Consider the following 14373-nt stretch of genomic DNA (forward strand, 5'->3'; position numbering starts at 1 on the left):
GTTAGTGTGTATACGTTGAGTTTTTACTTATGAGGCTACACAGGAATATGGCACGAAGAGACTTACTGTAAAGAAGCTAAAGGGTGATGACAAAACTTGACCTCACAAATAATTTGTGCTACTGTTTGGAGTCCTCCCGCATGTAAACACAGCGAGGTGAGTCTGCACAGGCTTACATGTGAGTTTTGGCCATCTGTCCACCGAGCACGCCGCCCACATTGCCTCTCCACATTCTGATGAGCTACAAGGACACATTATCTCCACTTAGCCTTTCGCGACTTGGCAACTGCAAGAACCATAACAACCAGTCTTTATGAAAACCCACTTTGAGCCACAGCTCTTATTGCCTTTGGAACATGAGGCAACACACTCAGGGCTTTCCAGACCTTCCTCCCCTTCCTGGTTGTGCCGAGCTGCACCCTTTCCAAGACCTCCTCCTCTAAAAAAGTCTTTGGTTTTCATTGCTGTAGAAATGTATTCAGGGAGACATTTATCAGTGAGCTGCCTGCCACCGGAGACCGCATTGGCGGCCATTTTACTGGCCTAGTCAGGGAAAACAGGAAAAGGGAACTTCACTGTAACAGAATGACATTTACATGTATATTTACATTTACTCACAGCTGTTGCCGAATGGAAGCAACCCCATGCGACTGAGTGGGAAGACGAGAAAGGTCACAGCCTGCTGCACGTGCTATGAGTTTATTAGCTTAGCTTTAGTGTTAGCATCATGCACAGTGGGGCATGGATTCAGCTTTTTGAGTTCTGTTTTGGAAATGGGAAAATATTTCACTGGCTCTGATCACTCTCCCTTGGAATAAAAAATAGTGGCATTACATCATTACACACAATTTAAACATATTTATCTGCACATATTTTAATGATTATTGGAGTCAGTGCAGTTTTTTGGAGCATACAGATCCGTGCTTGGTGAACTGATCTGATTTTGGCTTTTTTTTAGGTTGATATATACAAGTTTTTTTTCAGTGGATATGAAATTAAGATGAAAAATAAAATTCTGTTTTTTAAAAATATTAATATCATCATGAGGCAGAGTCGATGGGGCAGCCAGGGTGTTCAGCAAATCTTCAAATTCAGGACCCTAATATTTCTGTATCTTCTCTTTAACACGATCTTGTAAACTTAAGATAAAAAAAATAATATATGTGGGAATGTATGGCACAGATTGAGAGGCTTTCTTCTCTTGTGCTGGTGTGAGATTTTCTCGTTTTGCAGCTTCTCTCCTCTTATCAAATGACATATTTGTGAAAGATGCAAACATTCAGTGGCGGCCTCGAAAGACTAAAGTGACATTTCATAGTTCTTTTCCTCGATATTGGAGCCATGAAAACTGACTGTTGAGTGAAAGGAATGCAAAACGCCTGCTGTGTTTAAGTCTGAGATGTGATGCTCATTTCCCTCATTTAATGTGTTAGTTACATAATTACTTCTTTCCTACAAAGAACTGCAGCTGTGATAATTCCCTGTTAATTACATTAGCTAACACTTTTTTTTTTTACATTTAAATAATTCACCCAAATACATATCTCATCTCCAGAGATGCACATGGCAATGATTCAATTACTGAGTAGAGATGAGGAATTTAAAAAAAGAAAAAAATACTAGTGGATAATTCTCTTGCTTCACCTTTTAGGATGCACACTGCACTTTCCGCTTTATTTCCTCTTCTCATTGAAAGTCATTGTCTCTGGTCACTAGAGGTTGGAGATGGGTTTTATTCACTCTAATCCTGAGCTTTTAATGTTCATACGCCTGCACACTGCTCCCAACAATGGTCACTGTCAATATCTCAGCAGAAAAACTCCTGACAAAATGATAAATGATGACTTCCTATTCACACACCCACATATGCATGCACATAAATCCCGTACACACAAACACACGTCGGCTTTTACATCCAAACACATATGCATATAAAGCACACCTCCACCAGGTTCCCTTCAAAATTATGCTTGGCCGAGTGCAGACGCTGGCCTTGGAAACCACAGCCATCACCGCCTCTCCCTCCCACCGCCACCTCCAAACTCCCCTTCATGTCCCTCTCAGGAGCCAAAATGGCGTCCATAAATCAAGGAGCTAGATGTAATCTGCAGTGTCCAGAATGCAAGGGGCGAGGCTGCAGAGCATAATGCGACTGGTTCTCCATTGTCATTCAGACGCAGGCAGCAGCACAGAGAGCCTTGCCTGCACCTGATAAGAGTCCGCTCCGAGTGAGCCATAAATCACACAGAGTGCCAACGGTTTCTCCACCGATTTCACACACAGAAGGAGAAACGGAGTGTGTAAGAGGCAGAGAGAGAGGGGAGAGAGGGGAGGAATCAAGCACAATGTGTGGGAGAAGGTGGTTTAGAATATGAGAAGTAGATGGGCAAAGATGAGGATGAAAATATGAACATAAAGAAGAAAGAGAGGAAAGAGGGAAACAGAATGCCAAGAATGAAAGAGATGACTGTGGAAATGTGGGGTGTATGAGGGTAGATAGAAGCAGGGAGGGAAGCGGGGAAGGGAGGACAGAGGGAGGGGAAGAGGAGGGGGGGATGATAGATCTGCAATTTACTCCCCTATCTCATCTGGCAAGAAGTTTCTCCACACAAAAGACCTGACCTTCAGGAAATAAACACCTCGCTCTCCCAGAGAGCTCGGCTGAGGTCTGCGCTGCATGTCAATGCCATCACCGGGTCTCAGGACAGAACTAAAACGAATTCCCACAGTTTTCAGAAAATAAACTCATCTATTCAAAATAGTCAACGAAAAATATAGTCTAAACAGGTTGCCTCTATTTCACTAGGTTTTAGACTGATATTTTAGTTCAGTTATTTAAATCAGGTCGTCACTGACAGTGTGTTGAAGATTCACAAACCAACAAGTTCTCCAGATTAAATGACTAAATACACTCCAACCTGGTGTAGAGCTGCAGTAAACAACTGATAAAGATACATTTGGCTCTTTTCTTGTGTCCAGTGTGTAAAACTGGGACTTCTGGAAGCTGCACCTGTCAACTGTGTTGTAATCTGGACGGGTGAAAAAATTGAGGCCTCTGGAGCAGTGAAAGCGAAATACAAGCGTTATTGTTGTCTTTGCAAGCAGCTGTTGTTAAGGTAAATTCTGCATTTTTACACTGCAGCTGCATCAAGTGAGCATCCTGATCGTGAACCAGTTCCTCCTCAACAAATCCACCTTTCATGAACAATCGTAAAACCAACTCTCTCTCCTGAAACCCTGGAGGCAAGTCAGAGCCAAACACTCAGCTGAGAGCCATCTTTCCTCCTGCTCTTCCATCTCAACAAGAGATTTAAGTCTTTGTGCCTCGTCCTAATCACTCTACCCCCATCGCTCCACCTCGAGTGGCAGCTCTCACTCTCACCGTAGCCTCTATTCAATCATCCCCTTATTCCTTATTCATATGCTAAACCCCTATAGCAGAGGCCCTTTGGCCAAGCGCACTGTGAGATAGATGTTAACATGTGTAATCCCCCATTAACGCATACGAGACAACGTATCCTCCGCGGACGCCCACTCTCCCCCTGGGATTAGCCCTCTGAGAGTCGAGGGGCTGATGGGTAATGGTTCAGAGAAGCTCCCCTCGGTTTCAAAAGGCATCCTCCCTCCCGCCCCCTTCCCCTCCACGCCTGGAGTTTGAGTTGAGATCACGGAGGGTAAGTGTGTTTGTCTAAAGGATTTAACCGATTGCGAGGAGCGTTGGAATTCATAAGACTCTCATTTATTTCTATGCAAAGCCCTAAAGGGGCTGTTTAGATTTGTGCTGTGACAACAAAAAAGCAGCCGTTAAACGCCACAGGTTATAGAGAGCAGTTAATGCAGCTGCTCTTTTTGCAGGTAGCAAATGTGACTCATGCTGCCAAAGCTCGACAGTGGATGTGAAACATGTGTGTTACATTTGTGTCACCTACTTGAAATTTAACTGCTCTCGCTAAATAATAAAGTGAAAACTGCACAAGTTTAAAAACTGTACAGCACTGAATGACTGTAACTTCATGGGAGTGGCACAGCGCTGGTTAATGACTGTTTCTCCGATAGGTTTCTGGATGCAATTTTGCAGTGCATTTATTCCTCATGAGGAAAAACCAGGATGAAAGCAGATCATATTAATATTGAAAGGGAACGATGTGGAAAATAACAATAAATTAATACCATCAGCTTCATATTATGGACTCAACCTGACTACAAAACTACAACTTAACAGCAGCAGGAAATGCGTTTTGCAGGAAATGAGATTGTGACCAGTTAAGATTGCGATCAAAGTAATGAGGATATGTTGTTTGCATATTTGGCAAGGTGCACCAAGATACACACTAATTGCCTAATTATGCAAACTTGGTGTGACAGTTGGGTGGTGTGGTCACCTGATGTCCCGCCCCACCAACCACCTCCAAGGCTGCACTGCTGCTGTGTTGTCCCTACACATAATCCAGCCAATGAGATTCCTGCTAAACAAACAGTATGTGCTGTTTACATTTGTTTGTTAATGTAATTCATGAGGGACAGGTTGATGGACTATATGGACAACATGTCTTCTTCAATCAATGATACAGCAGCTCTTAACCAAACAAGAGACATTTTGCAGGTGTCTCTGTGCAGTATAAACCCAGTAGAGCTCTGAGATCCACTGACTCAGGTCAGATAGTGGAGCACTAGACATGGTGAAGCAGCATTTAGCTGTTATGCTGCACACAACTGGAACAAACTACCAGCCCCAACTGTAAGCACCTTTAAATCCAGGTTAAAAACATTTCTCTTTTCATGTGCTTATAGCTGAGCTCTTTTTAAGAACTTTAAACTTTATCTATTTTCTTTTATTCTATTTTTTCTTTTAATTCTTTCTTTTTCTTTTAACTTTTTTTAATTGTTTGTTTTTGTGTTGTTTTATGCTGTTCTTTTCAAATGTTTTGTCTCTATGTAAAGCACATTGAGTTGCCTTGGTATGAAATGCGCTATATAAATAAAGATGCCTTGCCTTGCCTTGCAGATATCAAGTCAACAACCCACATATATTTCCAAGGTGAAGATAACTGTTATTCCGATAAAACATATTCAGGTTCCTAATACATTAAACCCTCTTCAAATGAAATAAAATAACCAAGCACATTTAAAATTGGGTCATTGGCAACACAAACGTTGTGTACTGAATTAGAGATGCCGTCACATGACATCAGAAAAGTAGTGGTGTCCAAAAACCTGTTAATTGCCGTTGCCCTTTCACTGCGAGCCAAGTTCTTCACACATGAAAGAGTGCACATCATCCACACTGAGGAAGAGCTCGGCTCGAGCAGCAGTTACATCACGTCTGTGGAGTGAGACGCAGTTTTAGGTTGGCCTGTCTGCGCATGGGACCTGCAAGCATGCTTCATTGGGTTTCACATTATGTACCCTAATCCGGCCAGAGACTATCAAAGGAAACATTAGATGGAAGACCTTGAATAGTTTTGCGACATTGTAGTGCGCTCCTCCTCTTGGATTGCTTTCAAAGCAGAGGCATGCCTGTTTCTGAGAGGAGGTGCTGATTTTCTGGCTGTTGGGTCGCCTTTGTCCTGCCAAGAGGAACCGGATTGTCTGAAGAATTTCTCATGCTGAAGAAAGTTTTCATATATATGTGTGCATACATATATATTTTAATGATTTGTGCGAATTTTGTGAATTCCTCTGACGGTTTTGGGTATTTTGTCTGTAAAAGCAACATTTAAAAAATTGTTACGACTAAATATGATACGCAGAATAGAGGTTAGGATTTGACATAGTAGAGTAGTTTTGGTTTGGATAAGTTAAGATGAGAAATTATCCGTTAAAATCCTCTAATAAACCTAGACAGATTTATCAAAAGTGGTAGAAAAGCATTTGAAACCCTTGAGGTTTTTGTGGTGGAACCGCCCCTAAATGCTCCCAAATCCGTTCAAAATGACATCAACAAAAATATGAAAGTCTGAGGGTGTTGCTCCCTCAAACTGCCAAATTCCTTTCCTCCCTCCTTTTATACCTCCCTTACTCTCTCTGGAAATGTGAAATTAGCTGAAACATGAGGACAATTACAAGAAGGCCTAGCATAAAGACTGGGGGACTGGGAAAATAAACTGATCACAGACCCCTGAACAAATCTGGTTTACTTTACAAAGCCTCCTCTGAACTCCTGCCAACATTTCCCCCGTCTAGATAATTCCTCCCTGAGCAGTTTCATGTTTACACCTTCAAAATCGCTGGATGATCAAGAGGAAAGAGACTCCGATGCATTCTGTGCCTTTGTTCTGCCAGAGGACGCTCGGCTGAGCATCACACCTCAAAAGTAACATTAGAAATATCTAATTGGGTAAAAGTATGCAGGTCATCCTTTTGAAGTTTTTTTTTCTCTTTGTGGTTTTTGCACTGCCTCCCGTTTACAGTAAATCTGTGGGAAAAAAAACAACCAGTAAGCAATCTTCTCTGGTGTCTCTCATTTATGTCTGGGTTCAGGTTTTTCTTTTTCTTTTTTTTTCAGCAGTAGAGACCGTTGAGGCGTTTTATAGCTTTTCTCATTACTGCATTTTCCAAACAGTGTTGGAGAGGCAGTGGTGCATGGTTGAATCGTTCCAGGCTACTGGGGATAACGGCACTGCACTGCTCTAAGGGGTCCTACAAGGGACATCAGAGGACTGCCATGTCAGAATGTAAACCAGCTCTTACAACGTACTGAGGACTGGAAAAGAAAGAATAAAGAGCGGCAGATGAAAGCTTTATTTAGTAAAACAGAAGCTGGGGAAAGCAACTCAGGTCTGGTCTTAATCTGTTAAATGCAGGTCTCCGTGAAGACCCAATCTGTGCCATGTGACTGACTTTACAAAGCACAAGGTTCAAATATTGTGACTTACAGAGCATTTTCAGGACACGGTTGAAAGCAGCAGGTATATATGAGCTGATAGACGGGTAATGTGTGCTTATAAAATTACTGCTCAATTAATCAAACACTTTAAGATCAGGATATTTCAATATTTACTGACCCAAGTGTCACAAATTTGTCATTAGGATACTAAAACGACGCCCACCTGTTCTTAAATTTATAGCAAAAGCACCATACCTGAATAACCATGTGTTCACAAACATTAATATCAAGATATAACTGTCAAACCGCTGATATTCCTGCTCCCAAGAGGATCCACCTTTTCCATTTTTACAGCTTCCTTGCTCGCCTCATCTTCAAAATGAATTTCTCAGAACACATAATCTGCTTGCACCTACCAGTTATGTTCACATGCAAAAACAAATGCTTTCAAAGTTCATATACTTTTTGAAACGCCTGGAAATGAAGTAGCAAAGATTAAAAAAAAATTACCAAAATATTTTCTTTCTGACGATCCAAAACGATAAATCCTCAAATTATTACACAAAGAAAAGAAAGAGGAAGACAGCCCGACCATCGTGACGCCTCTCCTTGTTTTGTTATTAAATATTATCTTAAAAAAAGAGCAAAAAGATGTTAATTTATTTGGCACCCTCACTATTATTATTATTGTGCTGTCTTTGAAGCAAACTTTTGTGAGGTCATAATGTTGTCTTTGGCTTCTCCCACAAGTCTGGTAATGGAACATGAATGACCTGCGGACACATGGTGCTTTGAGGTGTGCAGGTCGGGGTGGCAGCATATGGCTCCGGTGCATGGCAGTCGTGCACAAAAACCTACAGTGTATGCCATATGTGAGTGTATTTTGTATGCGCAGTGTATACAGCCTCAGAGCTTAATGGCCATAACAATTATACATACCTCCTCTGATCTTGTATCACAGAAGATTGGTTTCACTCCAGCATGATTCAATCAGTTGCAGCGTGTCTGCCGTCTCTGGAAAGATAAATTACGCCATTACTGCTCTGAACTGGAGCTCTGTGCGCTTAGAAAACAATATAGCTACACTGGGCTTTAAAGGAAATGTCACTAATTACCCCCTTTTTGTTTAGGATAATATTGTTAAGTCATTCATCATTGCTCAGTGTGCCACTGCTGTTGAAGGATTAGGAATAGCCACATTCTGCTGGAGGTCTATCCAGTGTTATTTTGGTCTTAAATTCCTTAAACTGCAGTTTTATTCCACAGTTAGATGAGTTGCACTAAAAATACTCAAAGAGGTGCAGCCCATTATACAACATTGAGCGTTTAACCTACATTTTCTTTCAACACCAACATTTTACAAGCAGTTGTTCAGTCGCTTATTCCTTCACATCCAGGTTCAGCGTCAAAGGCAGATAACATGTTATTTTGTCATGGCTGTGTGGGATTTTATAATGACCATTACAACTTAACAGTGCAGCTCCACTGAACTCATTCATAAACACCAGATTTTTCAAATCACTTTACTACTTTTCTTTATTACTGTAAAACCTGTACTGCAACATTTTACTTCCCCTCGGTGGCTATAGAAAACTCCCCTGACCAGCCCTGTGTGTGTATGTATGTGTGTGTGTGAGTGCGTGTTTTTTTTTTTTTTTTTCACACTCCTACTCATTTCATTTTGATGCTAGCGTGTGATGGCGGCACAGCATGGCAGCGTTCACATTTCCAATAAGGTTGGCACAATGTGGCTCTGGACTATTAATATCCCAGAATGCCATGGCCACAGTGGTGGCATCTGTCTTCTTGGGCCTCCCTCTTTCCTCCACCTCTCTCCCCCCTCTCTCCTTCTCTTTCTCTCTCTCTCCCCCACTGCCGCCTGTCTCATCCTCCTCACCTCTCCTCATCCCCCTCTCGTCTCCTCTCTTCCTCCTTCTCCATCCCGCTCAGATGGGCTGTGCAGTCTTGCAGTACGACACACAGCTTGGTGAAAGGCAGTTGAACGGTTGCCAGCAGCCACATGCTGCTCCGGCTATTTCCATCTCTGAAGAGTAAATGAGCAGAAATTGCAGAATACGTGTTAACTTCCTTGAAAGTCAGGGCAGCTGGGAACCTTTAAATTCAAAACTCTAAAAAATCTTTAACAGAAGGAACAAGGCCAGAATGTCACCCCGTGTCACAGAGGAATATTTGTGTCAGCTGAATGTATTAATTTAAGACTCATAAATCTGCAGGATATTTGTTTTAATTTTGCACGTGTGTCCATCTTCTCATATGCCCCCAATTCTCCACTTCTATTTTGTGTTTGTGTCTTATCCATGAAACCCTCATTGTCTTATACAGTATCAGCTTTATGGAGGAGCTGAATGGACGTTTATTTATGAGTGAATGTTGCACATTAGAGCTGTAATATCAAATCTGGAATACATTGGCTTTCACATCAAACAAATATTCCTTTACAAAGGCCATCAACACCAGCGTTTTATGTCCGAGCCAGCACTTCACTCTAATGCTATCTTAGGACTCGGTTTGCATTTATTATGAGAAACATTTTGGACAACTGTCCGGCTGCTCGTGGTGCTCGCGTTTCATTAGTTTCACTTGCGCTTTAATTGATCTTTATTTCCCTTGATTATGATCATAATTAAACACCAGAAAGCTGTTCGAGCTACCAGCCATCTGCCAGGTTGGATGATGGGCACCATCATTGTGGGTATATGGGTACAAGGCCACCATGGTGCACTCTGCCAAGACCTACACCTTAAACTGCCCCTTTGAATGTGTTAACATAAGGTCAGCTGGATTTGTGCTGCTCATGATAACAGCAGTGTGAAATGTACCTAAAGATGAACAAATCCCATTCTGAGAGTCAACCTTTATCAAAAATATAACATACACTGGATATGGCTCATTATTCAAACATCATTTTAACATTATTTTAAACCATCTTTACCAGAAGATTATTCCCTGTGCTCCTAAGTGCTGCCTGCTTATCTGATTACTGCAGTTAGCTTTAAAGGCCTTGCAACATGGACTTAAGCATATTTAAGTAAAAATCCCCCAAACGCAACTTCACCACTGAGGAGAATTAGTGCCATCAACTCTTGACCTTCTTAATTGAATAAGTTGAGGTAGTCAGGGCCCAAGGTTAGGTGAGCCTAATTTCAAGTATGGGGCCGCACTGCCGACATATGGCTTGCATAGAGTTGATTGGGTTGACTCTACCCCCCTGAAAGCATAAACAACCTATCCCAGCTGATAACTTTGCGAGATTTCTCTGCAAATGGAGATGAATATGGAAAAGGTGCCGATAAGCCGAGGTCATGTGACCGGCACAAACAGGAATGCGAAAAACTGTACGGCCGGCAGCAGAAACCCCCCCCAATGGCTGATGAAAAAGGCTTAGTTGTGGATCAAAGATATCAATAGTCATCCAGTCAAAAGGCCACATTCTCATGATGAAAAAAGACGCCATTAAAAACATCTACTTTACATTTTGATTTTCTTCGGATTATGTCCTCGCATTAGATTTATACTCATTCCGATTTTTATTGTCCGGGCTCCACACAGCTCAAATCGAGTTATGAACTTAATCAATCCGTGCTCTCCTGCATTGACTGTTTTATGATTGGCCGAGGTCACCAGGTTTTATTGACCCGATAACCTTAGATGAAAATGGTCGTGTGTATTTGACTAGGTAGCGGGAGAAATGGGCAGGGCAGAAATATAGAGCCGCACCAATCCGTCTCCTCTCGGTTGCGTCTACTAGTTAAACGCATCATAAATGAGAGCTGACGTGGACTAATTTCTTCCGGTGCGTTCCCTGATCCCCTTCGCTATAGACGGCGAAGAGCACTCCATAAAGACAATCATATAGGATAGCTGGTGTGTAAATCTGGGGCTGGGGGCGAGGAGGAGGCAGACCCCTGCGTGAAGAAGAGTGATGGATGAGGTGGGAATCCTGCCCTTTCTATCCTTCTTACTCCCAATCTCTGTGGCCCATTCCATCTACTTCCACTGGGATGCTGGGAGACGTGCGCGCATTCCTGACCTCCATAAGGAAACACGGCGCTGTTGCTACAGCTGCATGCTGAGCGGGTCGTCACCCTCGGGGAGCAAGGCTCGGGACTCTGACTGCAGCAGGTCCGGGCCAACAGGTCGTTGAGCAGCCACTTCATTTAGTGAAGGGGAAGATGTGGAGGACAGGAAAAGTTACAGCGCCTGCAAGTTACAAATTAGTAAATGGAGAGAAACCGACATTAATTACTACAGAAGCAGATTTTGGATAAAGATTGATTGAGAAGCACAAACTAAAAAGCTGGAAAGACTTTTGTATAATTACACTAGAATAAAAAAAAAAAACAGAACAAATTTAACTTTAATTTAACTGATTTGAGAATTAAATATGCTTGAAATTACGACGGCTTCTTTCTAAACTCTACTTCAATTATCTCACATGTAAAGTTTACTCGTCGCAAAGAGGATGATTCAACCGCAGTGGGTTAAGACTGTTTCTTTAAGAGAAAGCTGCATTAGAAACCAGAGGTGTGGGGTTTGAGGAGGCAGCAGGTCCAATGAAAGATGCAGTGTTTTCTGAACCTGACTCATACTAGAAGGGAGATGGGGCTACAAATCAGGTCTGTAAGAAATTTTGATCGTTAATGTATTAATTTGTGTCTCAAAATCCTCCCCAAATTTTATGAAAGTACAATACGGGATCACTGAAGTGAACCTTTAAATAAAATATTCATCCTGATCGCATAAAACCTGAAACTCTGTGCATCTTCAGTCATAATCTCAGGCTGCTTCAGTTGGTGTGACTAAAATCTTCAGCCAATAAAATTATTAAAATTTTCCTTTCTGCTTGTCTCATCAATCAAAAGTGTATTTCTCCACGTAACCTGAATGAAACATTGGAACACATATTATATTTGCCCCTCATTGTCTATGTCACAACAACATATAATCACATCAATCACACAAACTTCTGGTGCAGTAGTTGTTTGGTGTTCGCACTAAAAAAATATGAACAATGCATGAGGACAGTGAACCCATCATATAGTTTTCTGCTGCACTGCTGCAGCCGCTGCTCCGGCCCCTTCAGCATTAACGCATATGGCTTTCCTTAGATCATTACTTCCATTAAGTCATTAAGCCTCGGCCTAAGCGAAGCCTGTTAGTTCGTCACATTAAAGAGTTAACACCTTCCGTCTCCACAACCCGATGGGCTGACACGTCTGCCGTGGCAACTGACACATCGCTCCATCCCCATAATTAGGAAAATTGCTCTTAACAGGTCCACCGTTTAGTAATGGTCTCATTTCTTCCATCCTTGCTCCGACGAGAGCAAACTGCACAAAGATGTCCCCATTAACTCTTTGCACCGAGGCTAAACCCCTCCTGTGTCCATTCAACATGGTCTGATCCGTCACTGGACTACACACACACACACACACACACTCGCAGACACACATCTTTCTAATGGTCTTAATGAGCGAACCCGTGGCCTGTTCCCCTACAGATCTTTAACATATTTTTGGAGACCTTTGATCGAACAGCTATCATTTTAGACTTTCAGTGGGAGGAGGAGGAGGAGGAGAAGGGGGAAGAGGGGGGGGGGGGGGTTAAGGCTATATGTGCGGAGGGGAGAGGGCAATTTGGGAAGAATGAAGGATGGTGAGACGATTCGGCAGAGAATAACATGCCAAGCTTTCATCTTGCCGCCCCTCCGCCCGTCCCCTCCTCGCCTTCCAACAAGCACCCAGTCCTCTTCCCTTCATCTCACCCCACCATCCCTTCACCACCACCACACTCCCCCCCCTCCCCTCCCGCCCCGCCCCCCACCACCCTGCTTCTCTGACCAAATTAAATTGAAACCAGATGGAGCAGGGCCTGGACTGTGCGTTGTGTCAGATTGTCATGGCGCATTAACCATGATTTCACATTGAGACGGTCTGCCTGGCCAGCGCGAGAAAAAAAAAAAAAAAAAAAAAAAAAAAGAAGAGAGAGGGAGAGACAGAGAGAGAAAGAGAGAGATGAGAGACAGACAGAGTGAGGAAGACAGACAGATAGAGACGGAAGGGGAGAGTGGCTTGGAAGGAAAATGGAAGAAGAGAGAGAGGGAAAGAGAGAGAGAGAGAGGGAGAGAGGACTGATGAATATGGTCCTGCTGCCAACAGATCAATCCCACTGATCGCACAGCTGGCACGGGCTGATGATATGAACGCCATATGACATGGAGACAGGGCTGCATCAGGGAGGCTCAGGATGGTGCCATACCTTTACAGATAGGATTTAACACCCTACATAAATCTGAATCCAAATCCAATAATCATTTCATTAACATCTGCAACACGGCCCCTGAAAGTTACATCGCCTTCAGTTTCAAGTTTTTTGTTTTCCTTTCACTTCGTCACAGTCTGTCACCTCTCGCTGTGTCTTTAATTTGGGCCAAAACGGTGATTTTAAATCAAACATACTGTATAACAGTGCGTACAGAGTGAACATCAGAGGGAAAACCAGGACACGAGCTTATAAGAATATTGAAACAGACATAAAAATGTTAAATAATTTCGTTTTTCACCTTTTCCTCCCTTATATGTACAGGACCTGCACAGTGCTTCATATGAATGAATCATTGTTGTCCGAAACGCCATGAAGGACTCATTAGGAAACAATAAATGTGTATTAAATTTAGCACAGCACTGCAATCTGAGGCCAGACTTATCTCTTAAAATCTCTACAGAAAAAAACAAGCCTTTAAAAGGCAAATACAGCTTTGTTTTAAACTGCACCACAACTCAATGGGTTGTTATAATAGATATAATAAAGCGGATGTGATCAACCCTTCAAGGAAAATTTTAAATTTTAAGTTTAAGTAACCCTCATGAAGGTCCCCTATAGACTGAAAGCTTGTCTATTAAAATACTGAAACTTGCATTATCCAAGTGTGCAGATACTCTCCTTTTTTCCACACTTTTGTGGTTTTCTGGCACTGTGGCATACGCTGGTGGCCAGTGCGGTGATTTACTTCAATATTTTACGTTTTAAAATGCAAAAATGTGGAGGTACACAGATGATCAAATAGGATGCTCTGGTTTTAAGTCCTCTTTATGGGTCAAGATCGATCCAACACTTTCCAAAATGCAAAGTAGCATAAATATCTCCTTGTGTTGGACTCTGATGACATCGTGACATCTACAACTCAAAAGAGACCGTCCACAACTCATATTCTAAGTAGACACATACTGTACGACAAACATCTCCCACAACTTCTTTAAACTTCAGGTTACATTTTGCTCCAACTTTGTCCAACTGCCACATGAACATAACACGGTGAACCACAGTGAAACATTTATCTTCTGCTCGCCACCCAAGGATCAACGCTGCACTTAACCTCTCTGGAGATGGAATTACAAGTTTGACTTCAACCAGCGATATCATCTCATTGCAGGTGTCATTACCCCAGCTTATAATTGACAGAAGCATTAACATGTCATTAACACATAAGCTTAGACTTATATTTGAACCTTTTAATGAGGCCATCA

At 42.3% G+C, this 14373-nt stretch overlaps 1 long non-coding RNA gene across 2 annotated transcripts in view; it reads right to left on the bottom strand.

The window, feature by feature from the left end:
• The window catches only part of LOC146973192 (uncharacterized), a 51403-nt gene that overhangs the window by 17605 nt on the left and 19425 nt on the right, over positions 1-14373 (bottom strand). For both annotated transcript variants that reach the window (XR_015037721.1, XR_015037722.1), the window contains exons 2-3: positions 8724-8870; positions 7766-7840 (exon numbers count right to left, since the gene is read on the bottom strand). This is a non-coding gene — a long non-coding RNA (uncharacterized LOC146973192). The remainder of the gene's footprint in view (positions 1-7765; positions 7841-8723; positions 8871-14373) is intronic.

The sequence above is a fragment of the Trachurus japonicus genome, chromosome 15 (assembly GCF_045865225.1).
Source record: "Trachurus japonicus isolate A0001 chromosome 15, Traja_1.0".
NCBI classification, from domain to species: Eukaryota; Metazoa; Chordata; class Actinopteri; order Carangiformes; family Carangidae; genus Trachurus; species Trachurus japonicus.